The sequence below is a fragment of the Gigantopelta aegis genome, unplaced genomic scaffold, assembly GCF_016097555.1.
Source record: "Gigantopelta aegis isolate Gae_Host unplaced genomic scaffold, Gae_host_genome ctg2540_pilon_pilon, whole genome shotgun sequence".
Taxonomy (NCBI): domain Eukaryota; kingdom Metazoa; phylum Mollusca; class Gastropoda; order Neomphalida; family Peltospiridae; genus Gigantopelta; species Gigantopelta aegis.
In genome coordinates this window covers 46,928-60,955 of record NW_024532950.1, presented here as the reverse complement: position 1 = coordinate 60,955, position 14,028 = coordinate 46,928, and the positions used below count along the sequence as shown (strand labels likewise).

At 35.8% G+C, this 14,028-nt stretch overlaps 2 pseudogenes; one reads left to right on the top strand and one right to left on the bottom strand.

The window, feature by feature from the left end:
• Positions 1–207: 207 nt before the first annotated feature.
• LOC121391487 lies at positions 208–5,843 on the bottom strand (annotated as a pseudogene).
• A 1,695-nt stretch (positions 5,844–7,538) lies between these two features.
• Positions 7,539–10,824, top strand: LOC121391486 (annotated as a pseudogene).
• The last annotated feature ends 3,204 nt before the right edge of the window (positions 10,825–14,028 follow it).

Here is a 14,028-nt window from a genome sequence, read left to right as displayed (position 1 = left end):
CAATGTGCAGCCGTTGTCTAGCCTTACCCACTACATCCGCTGCTGAAGGAAAGTAAACCCACCCCCTAGCCCACAAGCGATAAATAATTCAAAATCAATCCAATTTGTAGGCATATACAATGCATACATGTGTATGTGACTAATGTAGAAATAAAAAGTACAGTTACATGTTCATGTCCCTTAATAAAGTTTTAGTTCAACCAGTCATTAGTTCCTGAATATCTTCCACCTCCACTTCCGCCATAATAACCAGATCCACCTGATTGAGTAGGAATGGCCATAGCTGCGAGGCTGGCGATAGTCACGTCCACCAAATCCTCCTCCACTGCCCCATCTAATAGACATATGATTTAAAAGGAAGCAGTAAATGCAACAGCATTCCATGCATCCATACTGTAAAAAACCAATGACAAAAACATTACCTTTTAGCTTGCTGCTTCATCTTAGTTTCATGCTTAATGTCATAGGCCATGCTTTCCAACCAATGAGGGAACTTCTTGTCTGGTTTCACTCAGTAGCTCCAGCAAATCGCAACAAATATTGCGATTCTTGTCGTTTAAAGAAAGATGTTGCTAATCCAAGATTACCCCACGTCCCAGTACGCCCAATACGATGAACATACTCCTCTTTTATCGCTTGAAGATCAAAGTTGACAACATGTTTACATTAGGAATATCTAGACCCCGAGCAGCTACCTTCATGTACAAAAACGAAGAATAAAGAATATCATCAATACACTATACTATACTGTATTATAATTAAAGTTTGTGTGTTGTTATTTAAATATTACTGACAGCAGTAGCACCAAAATTGGAGTCATTCCTGACTTAAAACTTTTGAGTGCTTCCTCTCTTTGAGACTGAGAGCGGTCACCATGAATACTGTACAAGGATAGCCTTGAGCATAGAGATAATCATCTAAAGCATCACATCCTTTTTTTTGTTTCTACAAAGATCAATGTCAATGAATCTGTACCTGAAATAAAACACTTCAAAAAAAAATAATCCAAATAGCTTTATTACCAGCAGCATCCAGTATATCCATGAGAAAGGACCTTTTCTCTGACTCGTCAACCCAAACAATCTTCTGTGTAATATTTTCACTTGTAGAACCAACACGACCCACGGCAAGGAAGATATAGTTGTCTAAAAAGTCCCTGTAAAGGATCAAAATAAACCAAATACACAAAGTTACTGCACATTATAAACTGTTAGTCTCTATATACTTTCCATTCAAGAGCTATAGAGTGTGAAAACCCTCACCACAGCTATAGTATGATACAGTAATATTAGACAGCCTCATAATTTAATTTATTTAGCAAAAAATGCTGAACAAAGATCACTACCATTGAACAAAACTTGCTGAATCAAAGGCAACAAAGGTTGTTTCACACTGATGATGTGCAGCAAATGGTCACATGATGTTTTGTTTGAGTGGATACAAAGACCTTTTTAGAACAGGCAAGAACTAAATTTATCATAAGTTCAGAACAATACACATTTAAGAAAATTGTCACACTCAAATTTGTAGATAATTGTATTTGTACACAGTAATGTTCGTGAGTGATCAATTCTACAATATTATCTGTGTTTTTGGAACAGACAATCACACAAAGAAGTATGTAACCATTGCCCATGCAGAGTGCAGCAAGGGTTGATACTCTTGATACATGCTCTTAAGAATAATCCTTTTACTATAAATATCTCACCTTGCCAACATTTGCATTTCTTTTGGAAATGTGGCAGAAACATCAACGTTTTGTCGCTGTCCACAGGTGGCATACGATCTTGTTCTACAATACGACGAATTTGTGGCTCAAAGCCCATATCTAACATGCGATCAGCTTCATCCAGAACTAGAAAACTAATAGAAAACAAAACATTTTCTCATAGCTACAAATGATTTAACATACCGACAAAGTTCAAGTCCAATCGTCCTCTCTCTAACATGTCTACAAGTCGACCAGAGTTGCTACTAAGAGGAGACATCCTCGTTCTAAGTCTCGTATTTGTGAACCAATATCAGCACCACCATATACCACACATGACGAACATAAGAACGATAAGAAAACTTGCGTGCCTCATCATAAATTTGTGATGCCAATTCTCGAGTTGGAGCTAACACTAATGCCAGAGGATATTGTTTACGCCGTCCTGCATAGCGAGGCTAAAAAAAAATTACATTGAATAAACTTCAGTATGCATTAAGTGATGGGGTAATTGTCTATGCCAACCATTATCAAGCACACACATTTCTGCGATCAACAACAACATCACAGTTCTAATTAAAGAGCATTTACAAGTCTAATTAAATTCAATATGATTATTATCATTAATATAAGTACAGCAACATCAACATGGTTACTCTGTCACAACAATTTGACACCCACTATACAAACATATATATAACAAGCACTAATACAACTGAAAGCACAAGACTAGTTAAAACCTATCATTCCACAGTTGTTTTGAAGACACAAATTACATGGTAAAAAAACAATGTGTTTTGGGAAAATGAAGAACTAGCACTGGAAGCAAAAGGAAAAATGACATAGCTAGCTAGCCTAGACACTTCAAATTCAACAGCCACAAACACATTCCTTGTAGCAAAGGTTAACACATTGCCACTTGTGTTAGTGGTTAATGTATGTGGCTTAGTTATATTAAAGGTATCATACCACAGCAGATTAAATAGATTAATACACACATATGCACACATACTCAAACACATATACGACAAAAATGACATGATTGATGTATAAAAAATTTTGTTAGTACAACTAATGTTCTTACATCAGGAGGTGGTGGAGGTGGCCCTCCGTCAAAGATAAGCTAAGAATAGGTAAAGAAAGGCAGCTGTTTTTCCTGAACCTGTCTGAGCACATGACATCAGATCACGTCGTGACAAAATAATAGGGATGGAATATTTCTGGACAGGTGTAGGCTTTTTGTATTGAGCAAGCTAAAAAGTTCAAAAGTAAGACACTTCAAAATGTGATAAGCCTGAGTGAGCCACTTACATATAATAATGTACACATAACGATACCTATACTATGTACAAGTCTTCCAGAGACAATTCTGAGCATTTTAGAAACTATTACAGTTATACTCTGGATTTATTTATAGCTGAAATGGTGTTCTTTAATCTTTACCTAACCTAATTGAACTCCTAAAAAATGACTTTCCAGAGTCAAATGCCTCACAAACAACCTTTTTGATATTCTTTGCAAGACATAATTGGAAGCCATACTCTTTCAATCATTTACATTTCACTATAAAGTCCAGAAGTCATCTTTGATACAGTGATTTCATGAAACTTGCTTTGATTTTAGCTACTTACTTTTTTTCTCAGAGCAATAGTGAATGATATACAAAACCTAATGCTAATCTCAAGATCATCTAAAATAGCTTTGAATAAGATTAAATAATCCTCATAAGTTGTAAACTATCCTTAGTGTCCTAATCGGCTCACTCAATTTCCCACAATGATGTGTATATTACATACTATAAACATATTGAATTAAGTTAACCTCATGTTTCCCTGTATGATTTCGCTGAAGTCAGTGTCAGCGAAGCTTTCATGTGAGCAGGACAGTTTTCTCCAGTAGCTTCAACTTGAATATCTTCATATTTGTCAAAGTTAATACCAGTGTTAGTACCTCCAAATAACTCCCTGTATCATAAAAACATATTCATTTTGATGTGGTTCCAAACATGTCAAATAATCATTTAATTAATAGAAAAGATGTATCAACTATGGGGGAAATAATCCTTATCTTTCCTTTATCATTTACTATACCATCTTTTCATTTACAAAATACATGAAGAGTGAAAACTTTCATAGCAAATCTCATTGTAATTACTATCACAGGTATAGTCACAACTGAACAATAAATAAAAATATAAGATGGGTTTACTTGGTCACAATTTCTAGCCATATTTCTTAAAAGAAAATCCTTAATACTTGACATTAACATACCATTAAACTATTAGATACTCTAATTTCAAAATTACTCACTAAGATGAAAAACAACAATTTTGAAATAATTACTTCAATAAGATAAAAAAGTAATAATTTCTATAAAGAAATAATTATTAAATAAATAATCAATGTATAAGCATTTTAGGCCACCTGACAAACACGTTAAAGCCTAGCTAAATCAGCACTTCAAAAATGTAAAGATACGCTAACGTAAAGAGTATTTTATTTTGACTGTGCAGATTAATAGGAGTTTTACTAGAAACATGGTAAGTAACGGAATTCCTTTCAAGAGATAACTACATGTACATTACACTGTAGTGGCACAATGAGCTTAACTTAATACCATTAACAACTACACAACTATGTAACAAGATCCACAATATCATGTATCCATATGGTGGATACATGATATTGTTGCCATAGATTTCACTTTAACAGTACCCAAATTTTCTGTCTTAGTGAGGTCTGTTGACATAATTGCTTGATAATTAATAATTAATAAGTAATCCACACCTCCTGATAAAATTTAGGAGATCAGTGGGAATATTGAATGGCTGAGTATTTATTTAATGTGATAATTGAAATGCTGAAATTAAAACCACAGTGGCACATTGGCAGAAGTTTAATATAATTAACAACTATACAACTTTAGATCATAACTCATTCCATGTCCAATATTGTTATCACGAATATATGCTGTTTCAATTAAATGTTGCCTCAAGTTTTCCAATAGTAAGGTCTACCAACTTGTCATTTGATAATTAATAATAATAAAGTGCATCTTCTTTAAATTTGCCAATATGAATTCTCTAAACAGATGTGAGCTTTGGCATACAAATCTATCAGATTGTTTTCAAATGTACTGAGGTTTGTTCAGATCTGGAATCCCAGCTCTTTGTTGACATAATTTCTCCTTACAGTACAGCTAACACTCTCAACAAACACATTATTGTTACTGAGCAATGCCTATATTCAATTTTGAAGGGTGACTCTCTAATTTCACTATCTTAGAAGTCTTATATGAAGTATCAAATAACATATGCTTGTTGCTCAACAATGACAAAGGATATGATAGCTTGGACAGTTTGCATAAGTATTGACAGATTAAAATATCTCAAAAAACCAAAAAGCATGAGAAGTTGTTTGATGCAATCCAACAGACACTCAACAATCTGAAACTATTATTGTCTCAGTCAAGCTAGCTAGAATCAATAAACAAAGCCAAAAGACATCTGTTTAAGTTTTAATTACATCCAATGACAACTAGTGCATAGACTAAACAGCCTGCAGGTGTCACAAGTAAAAATGCTTGTCAAAAAATACACATAAGTCATATATTCCTTCAAACTGTCTCTATTTTTTATGTGAGAAATCTCTTTAATTCATGAGTAAAGAAAAGCAACAACTGTATTATGCAAGATATCCTACATAAGCAGTGCTACTGTCTACCAGGCAAACATCATTAACAATACACATCAGGAATGACATCAAAGATTCTCACCTGTAATAGGTTACACATACCTCTCAATTCTTTCATTACTTGGTAAAGGTTTGTTCCAGATTTCCCGATCTAATTGGCCAGATGGACCACGTCCATATCCAGATGAGTACTGACCCCATGAATTTTCAGAGAAAGATCTTTGATAGTCATGATATGAGCGGGCAGGAACAGACCCACGGCGGTCGTAAGATGGACGAGACCCAGGAAAGCCTCTCCAATCACTGCCATCGAAACCTGCATAACTTGAAGGAGGTCCAGAATAACGCCGATCATCTAAGTTAGCCCAGCGATCACTCTGGTCAGAATTATGACGTTCGTACTCTCTCCAGCCTCCTCGATCAAATAGGTCCACCAGATCCATAACTCTTTTGGTAAAAGTTTTGTTCTGGTATATGTAGAAGACCTCCAGTTTTTTTCTACAGCACTACGCCCCCTACAACTTCTTTCTGAGCTTGATAAGAGTTTTTGCCTTGATCCTTTGAACTTGTTCTAAAGGAAGACTCTGTCTTATCAGGAACTTTATCTTCATTCTGTGTTGTGGAAGATTTCTTATAGGTCGTGATACATTTTCTTTGCCACCATGTGCCTCTTCCATGTTGTCATATTGATTTCGATAGCACTTTGAAGGATATTTGATATGATCTCCATCTGTTTCCTCCCGTTCTTTGTCTGATTTTGAAAAATCTTGGATTCACTTTGTGGTGGGATTATAGCCACTCTCTTTTCTGTCCTTAAAACTCTCTCCTCTTCCCCTTCTGTCAAAATCAGCACCATGATAGTCATTGTAGTCAGTCCCTTTCGACCAGACCCTTGGTAAGTAATCATGGCTTCGACTACTACGGCTATAATCAGTTCTCTTCTACTGTAATAATCTCCTCGCCGATCATATCCAGAGGAACGTCGTCTTGATCATATCCTCTTCGATCATAAGATCCTCGACGATCAAAATGAGATTGACGAGCCCTCACATCTTGTGATCAGACCCACGTCTGTCAGAGGGGGACATCCCTTCCTTTTCGTCTATAGTAATCATCTTCATTGTCTGGACCATCTTGTCTTGGTCCCTCTTTACTACGACGATGAGGAGGAATGTAACGACCTAGAGATACAAAATAAGTCTAAAAGCCAACAAAGTATAAACATGTGTACGCTTGGAAGAATGCAGGGGATAGTTAAAAGTTAACAAGGTTTTCACTAGGCTTTATTTTGGTGGTGCACTATCACAGCAACACACTTAACACCATCAACATGGTAATAGTTTAAAAGCAGCCTTGTCTCACTGGCTCCTTTTAGATAGTGGACTACCACCAGTAACATATTTCACACACCACCAAAAGTGCTAAGTAGTTTTAGCACTTCATATATAAAACTTAGCAATATCCCTGCAGTACGTTTTCATTAATTTTTAGACTAACTGGAAAATAGAGCATTTGTTAAACGAAGTACGATTACGATTGCTCTAGACTATATACCTATTCTATTACAAACATGGTGAGAGCCCTAGTCTAGAAAGTGAAAACACTTGCTTACGTTATTATTTATTATGTACTAGCTTTATCCTATTCTAGAATATTTGATAGTGATAACTCTTAGTGAAATTTTGACAACATTACAGATACATACTTATTAACAAAAGCTATAAATAACAAAGGAAAATCATATCAAACAAAAGACTACAATCCTTTCTCTTCCTTTATAATTAAGCCAATTATTATTAAAACTGAATTCAGTAAACCAAACTTACCCGAGCTCTGTTATGATAAGACGAATCTCTGATAAAACTGGATTCTTTGTCTTTGGACAAGTCCAGACCAGCAACCTAACCAATAACATGTGTACTACAGTCTACCAATAAGAAACGTGTTTACCTGCTGCTCTAGACTTGACACTCCATCATTGGAAAACCCTCTACTCATAACTTGTACTCAACTATTCCTCTCCTTAAAAGTGCTTCCCCCCACCTATCTCTTTATAGAAGTATCAGTTTGTGAAGTCTCTTTTCGCTAGCAATAGTGAAAAGGACAAGAGAGGTCACCTCTAAAGCTTACGGTCAAAGATGGGTGGAGCTAAAGGCGTGGTAACCGCAGCGTCGCTATGGTAACTAAATCTTGGTAAACTACTTGAAGTTAAAAACCATGGCTCTACCTTCTTGCCAGGAATTCGTTTTTCGATAAAAACGTAAGACCTCGTTTATCTTTTTTTAATATTGATTATTTTGTCCATTTCTGGTAGCTTGGCAAAACCCAGTTTCCACAAATCCCACTTCTTTGACTACAATGCTGATATACCCGTTTTTGAAGGAACTACTAAACCAGGAATAGGTCAGTGCTAATTAACATCTGTGTCAGCTTCTATGATAGCTTGCAATAGAGCTGTAAACGGTTATTAATATTAATTTTATGAAGTTGTCTTATTGTGATTAGGTGGTCAACCACTCCCAACCAATTAAGAGGCAATAATAGGAGTGTTTATACTGATGGAGTGGGAACTGGACTGCCAGCTTGGGTTTGCCTTTGACAGACAAGTACATTAAACATTTATTATCTTAGAGTGGTCACACAAATGTACTGTACATATAGGTGTTGAGGTTTTATGCCTACTTCCAAGAAGCTATACAAGAGAAAAGAGAAGAGCAATACCGTATTAGGAATTGTGTAATTCTTTTCTACTTAGAAGATGATAGCATACAAGTTAATGAGCAGAGTGTTGAAAATAGTGGAATCCCACAAGGTATATTGATGTCAGTTAGTTTTACAATTTATTTTTTTTTTCAGGCACATTAATTCGTCGTCATCGTATCCCACTACCTCCTCCTTATGATGACAAGTTTTATACAGTAGAACATTTTAATGTGGATCATCAAATACAACTTTACTCCAAGACATTTCAAATCACAGTAAGGGCTATGAAAACAGCTCTATATATGTGTAATTGTAGCACCATGAGTTCAAGTTTATAATTTACACATGTTCTTTTACATTAGGGATGTGATGGTTTCACTGTAAACTTTCTTCGAAAGTTAGGAATAAAAGTTCCTGTGTCTATGGAGACACCTCCTGATCCTTATTCACACATAGGGATAGGGTGTCATTGGCAATGTATTTGTTTTTATTGTTTATCATTTTTTGCAGATGTTAGGAGCGATGCAACCTCATCGTCCATATGAAAAACTGGACACTCTGAGGCAGTTCTTGGACTATGACAGAAATGTTTTGAGATTTAATTGCTACTGGATGACCCTACAAGTAAATTCCATTTGGCAAGTACTTACCTTAATCTATGCCAATTTTTAGTATGTTTGGTGATTTTCGTGAACTAGTACTACATTATTTCCTGGCTGATGATACCATGGAGATCTTAGAAAAGTCCCACCTAATTCTGGCCATGATTTGTGTACCTATGTTTCTCAGAAGAGCCAAACTACCAAAAGTATTATATATGAATGTCTAACTAAATGCCATATAATTGTAGGAGTCACCTAATGTACCTCAACCAGGCGTACAAACAAAAGAACAGTTCTGAACGTGTTTGGCCCTACTGGTCATGGAGGGCGGTATATATTGGATGCATTAAAAGTATGTATCATGTTGTATTGCTATCACTTTCTTAATTGTCATATAGACTGGTGAAGTACATACTGACTACTATCATGAGAGCGATCTTGCCATTGGAGCAGTTATAAGAGTCTGGGTAGAATGTGATTCTGTGTGACTGTGATGACTTCACCAAGGAATTTTATCGTACAAAGTATGGTATTGGTGAGTGAATTGTGTAGAAATGTGTGTCTTGAATGTTTTACTAAATTTTATACAGAAAACTTTCAACCAATCAATTTCCCTCAAGTAACTCCACGGACAGATCAGCCAGACCTTCCACCTTATAATGGTTTTGGGTTCCGAAGAAGATTCTCTAGCATCATGTCTTCACCTTATTCCAAAGCCACCTCGTAGGGGACTTTGCTAAGTTTATGAACCCAAGACAGGTACTATAACCACCATTGTACTGAAAATGACTAATGACTTCTTTTGTATTAAGGAATGGTTTAAACAGTAAGGTATTGCGCTTTGTAGCTCACGTTAATACTAGCAAAAGCTCTGACTCAGAGAGAGTGTTTATCATTTTCTATCATTTATCTGATGATACTATTGGTATTTTTGAACCTCCTATTAGAAATTCAGGTTAATTCTATATCATTATTTACATATAATATATGTCAGTTATTAACAGGTATTATTGGAGGTAAGTTTCTGGAGAGGGGAGAATTTCGAAACCTAAAACTAGTCCTTCTGATCCAACAGTTTATTATCAGGCAGAGGTAAAGAGACATGTTTTATGTGTACAATAAAGCTTTAAAATTATGCATTGTTTTTGTACCATTGAAAGTGAAATGCTTTCTTTACTGACGAATTAGGACTTGTACATTGGAGGAGAAGTTATTTTCAATAGTTTCCATTTTGTTCTTGTTGATGCTGATGAGTATGCCCTTCGATATATGGAAGCAAATGCTGACCAGTTCCCTCATGCCAACATCAACTTAATTCTAGCAAAGCTAAGAGGTCCAGCCACTGTTCATATTGATCAAATTAAGATGGCATTCATTGATGCTGATGTTGCTAGAAGTGGTTTTGTTCCTGATGATCAATTTAGGTACATCACATGCACAAGTAACATTTATTGAAATGACTATACTGACCATTATCTTCCAACCAGAATTGGTGAAAACATTATCACAGGGTCTTCTTAATGACCATGAGGTACTAACTCTTAGTCGTCAATATAGAGAAAGAAGCAGCCTCCTTTGTTTTCTTTGATAAGACTAGTACAAGCAGACTTAAAGAAACAAAATTTTTCCCAGTTCAGGTAAAGCATTTATACCTGCTGATCACTCTGTACAACAGGGTATTGTAATTTATAATATTATCTTCTGTTTATAATATATTCTTTAGTAAATTACAGGAGTATTTCAAATAACTGACACTACTCAGTGTGGTTTTTGTACACAAGGAAGAGCTACTGCACATTTGTCATTCAGTTTGGTCTTCCGCTATCTGATCAGCTAGTGGAGGCCTCTATAGAAAAGTAAGAATGTCACAACTTGTGCACATCTATCATTTGATTGTTTTTTTAGCTGTAAGAAAGATGATGCTGGACGTATAAAGTATAGCCAGTTTGTTGAATTTCTGAATTGGGTTGACCATCCTGCTTCACAGGAAAAGAATAAGGTAAGTCTTCAAAGATCTACACTACAATGTGAATGTGATCACTCTTTGCTGTAGGCTGCAGCTGGATCAGCAGGAACATGGTTGTCATCAAGAATGACCAAGACCTTGTCACTAAAGTGACTACAATGCTCTAATTGAGGATCTGACTACCACAGGAAACTAACATTAAGATAGTTTTGGAGTATGTACACTGTATAATCTATCTGATTATGCATGATAATTGTATATTACAGACAGGTTCTAGAGCTTTTGAATTCTAATACTATTGATTTCAAAAAGTATTATATTGACATAATTATAACCAATAATATTGCATTTTGTTATATACTCATTGTCTCAACATAATGTAGTATATTGGCAATGTCAAGAGTACTGTCATTGTTAGCATTAACACATCTTGATACTACATCTGCTAAACTGGGCCAGTCAATTGACTTTATAACATCATCAATGTTGTCACCTCCATCCAGTGACAGTTGTAGTCCAGTTTGCCATGACAGTCAACAGCAGACCAAACCTGTAAAGATCAGAAAAGTAATAGGTTTGAACACGAGCACTATAGCTACATTGATCCTCTTGCAGTGGCTTTGGAGTGGAGTTTGATTGCTTGTGAATTGTTAATTCTTGTGGTTTTACCCATAAGTGAGATTAGTATATTCGCTTTCCATTTGGTGACTTTATCTTCCTTTGGTTCTAAGAGAATATGTGATGGATCTAGCTGTAAATGAAACAATGAACGAAGCTGTTGTTGATGAAGATAAACTAATGTAAAGGCTATATCAAAAGAAATGGCTGCTATTTCTTGTCGTGTGAGCATTTTTCTTTCATATAGCTCTCTTTGTAATGTATGAGTGTTGAAATTTGAGATGTAGTTATCTTTACTGCACATAGTGAATGATCATCACTATCAGGCAAAGCCAATATTATATTGGGATGTTTCAGATCAGTGATAGCTCTCCCATATATTAACTGACAAGTTGGTAAGTCATCATGCAGCCATTTTTTCTCTACTGTTCTTCTCCTTGTCCTCCTTATTTATCAAGGTATTGTCAAAAGTGCTGCTTCTCATTTGAGTGCTTCTTTTGTCTCCATTAATGTAGCAGTAGTGTCAAGAAGTTCTTTTTCCATTTTCATTGTCTAAAGTAAGGTGAAGCCATAGTTAATTTTTAAAAGCTTTATGGCTAACCAATGTTTCAAGCTCATAAACCTTTTCTTCCATCTCTCTTTCTTTCTTTTCTGCTATTTTTCAGTCTTTTTTTTTTTTTTCCTCTACTTGACACTGAGCTTCATTGAGAGATATCTCGGCATTTATTGCTCTACTTTCAGATGCTAATACTTGCTGTTCCAATTGAAGTATCTATTAATACAACAGTATGTGTAATATCTCCATGATATAGGACATACCTGCTCTGAATACTCCAATACTTCAGCATATGCTTTGTATACTTTTTCCTCTGACTGCTTTCTAGTGATTTCTAATATTTTGATCTGCTCTTCCAAGAGCAGAATATTTCTCTCTCAGCTGTCCTTGTTTTCTCTTCAGCTTTCACAGCCCTTTCCTCAGCATTCATGACAGCTTGATGGACATCTCCTCTATCTCTTCTCCTCGGCCTTGTGCAATTACTAGCTGCTTCTCTAATTCCTTGATAGCATCGCCATTATAGACAACATCCCTCATCAAATCTGTATCAGATGAAATTTCCTCATACATTGATGAAAGTTGTACTGACTGACATTCGTTTTCTGTTTTTACTGCCTTATTTTTTACATTTATGGGTGACTGTGGTAAGAGAGGGTTATCGCTAGTGTCTAATTCATCTCGGCCAACAGTAGAAGATATAGGCTTTGTTTGTGGAGGATGTTCTATTTCTCCTTTTTCCCTCTCTACCATCTTCCCTCTCTTCTTTATTAAAGAATTGTTGTATTAATTGATAATAATCATGGTGGGAATAGGGGTCCTGTCTCACCCATACAACACACGAAATGCCCATTCACAGCATCTAGAGAAGTAACTATGAAAAAAATAGGGAATTAAGTTAATACATACATATCACAATTAAATAGTGTCTCATCAATCCTATGTTTTTATGGAATTTAAGCAGATGTATCTGTCTACAACGGTGTCATGCCATTTCGTCTAATCCCATTTTGTCTAACAAAATGGACTTTTTGTCCCATTTTGTCTAATAGTGTAAAAGGTCTAAGATAAGTGGATTAAGGCTAGTAAAGGTGATGGAATTCTAAAAAGGCTTTGATGTCTTTAAAGATAGAGTACTTAATGGAGCCATTTCATACATACAACATATTGAATCAATGGAGTTCAAGTTGTACATCCATCAGTGATAGCAATTGCCTTTGTTCCCCCAGCTTTTGTCAAGTTAGCTTGGAGTGGATTACAAGAGATTCTCCAGACTTTGACAACAAGGAGAGTTTTGTTCAGTACTTTGAAAGTACATGGATAGATGGCAACTTTCCTATTTGTTCGTGGAATGTTTATACACAAGTGACAAGAGGGTCCTTGCATTAATAACAATGCTGAAGGATGGCATAGTAAAATGAAGAAACTTGCTGGAAATCATCACACCCAAACATTTACAAGGCAGTCAGCCTTTTCAAGTCTGAACAAGCTGCAACAGAAGTCAGTTTTATGCAGCTGGCTGCAAGAGGGCTTCAAGAAGGAGAAGAAAGTACAGAAACCACAAACAACAGAATGAAACTATTAAGGAAAGCATGAAGCAGAGGTTATATGTTAAAAGAACTTCTTAGGGCATATAGCCATTGGATATCTTTGTAATTACTGTTATTTAAATCAATTTAGTTTTTAGACGAAATGGGACAACTGTACATTTTGTTAGACGAAATGGGATTAGACGAAATGGCTATAAACCATCTACACATACCACCTTCCAAGATCACTGTAGCAGCCAAAGCAGGCTGCTGATGTGGTGGTTTTCCCCCCATAACCACTCTCTCACTCCTCCAAATAGTATGACTAATACATGGTCCATTTTCAATTGAAAAGTAATAGCTGAGTGGAAATGGCGATGTGCCACTGATTCTAGTAAGAATATCTACATACAGTAAGAAATATTAAGACAAGTAACCATAAGTGACTTAGAGCTAGCTATGTAAAATATATTGTTTCATACTTGTGTCCATTTGCCATTGTCAGTATCCAATAGCCAGCAGTCATTAAGAGTGTTACCCCCACGATCCCGACCACCTAATATGAGTAAATTTGTTTGGTTTTGTCCAGTCATTGGGCTAGAGATACAAACTGCTGCATGGTCCTGACGTCCTAATGGAAACTTTCTTTCCCTTTGT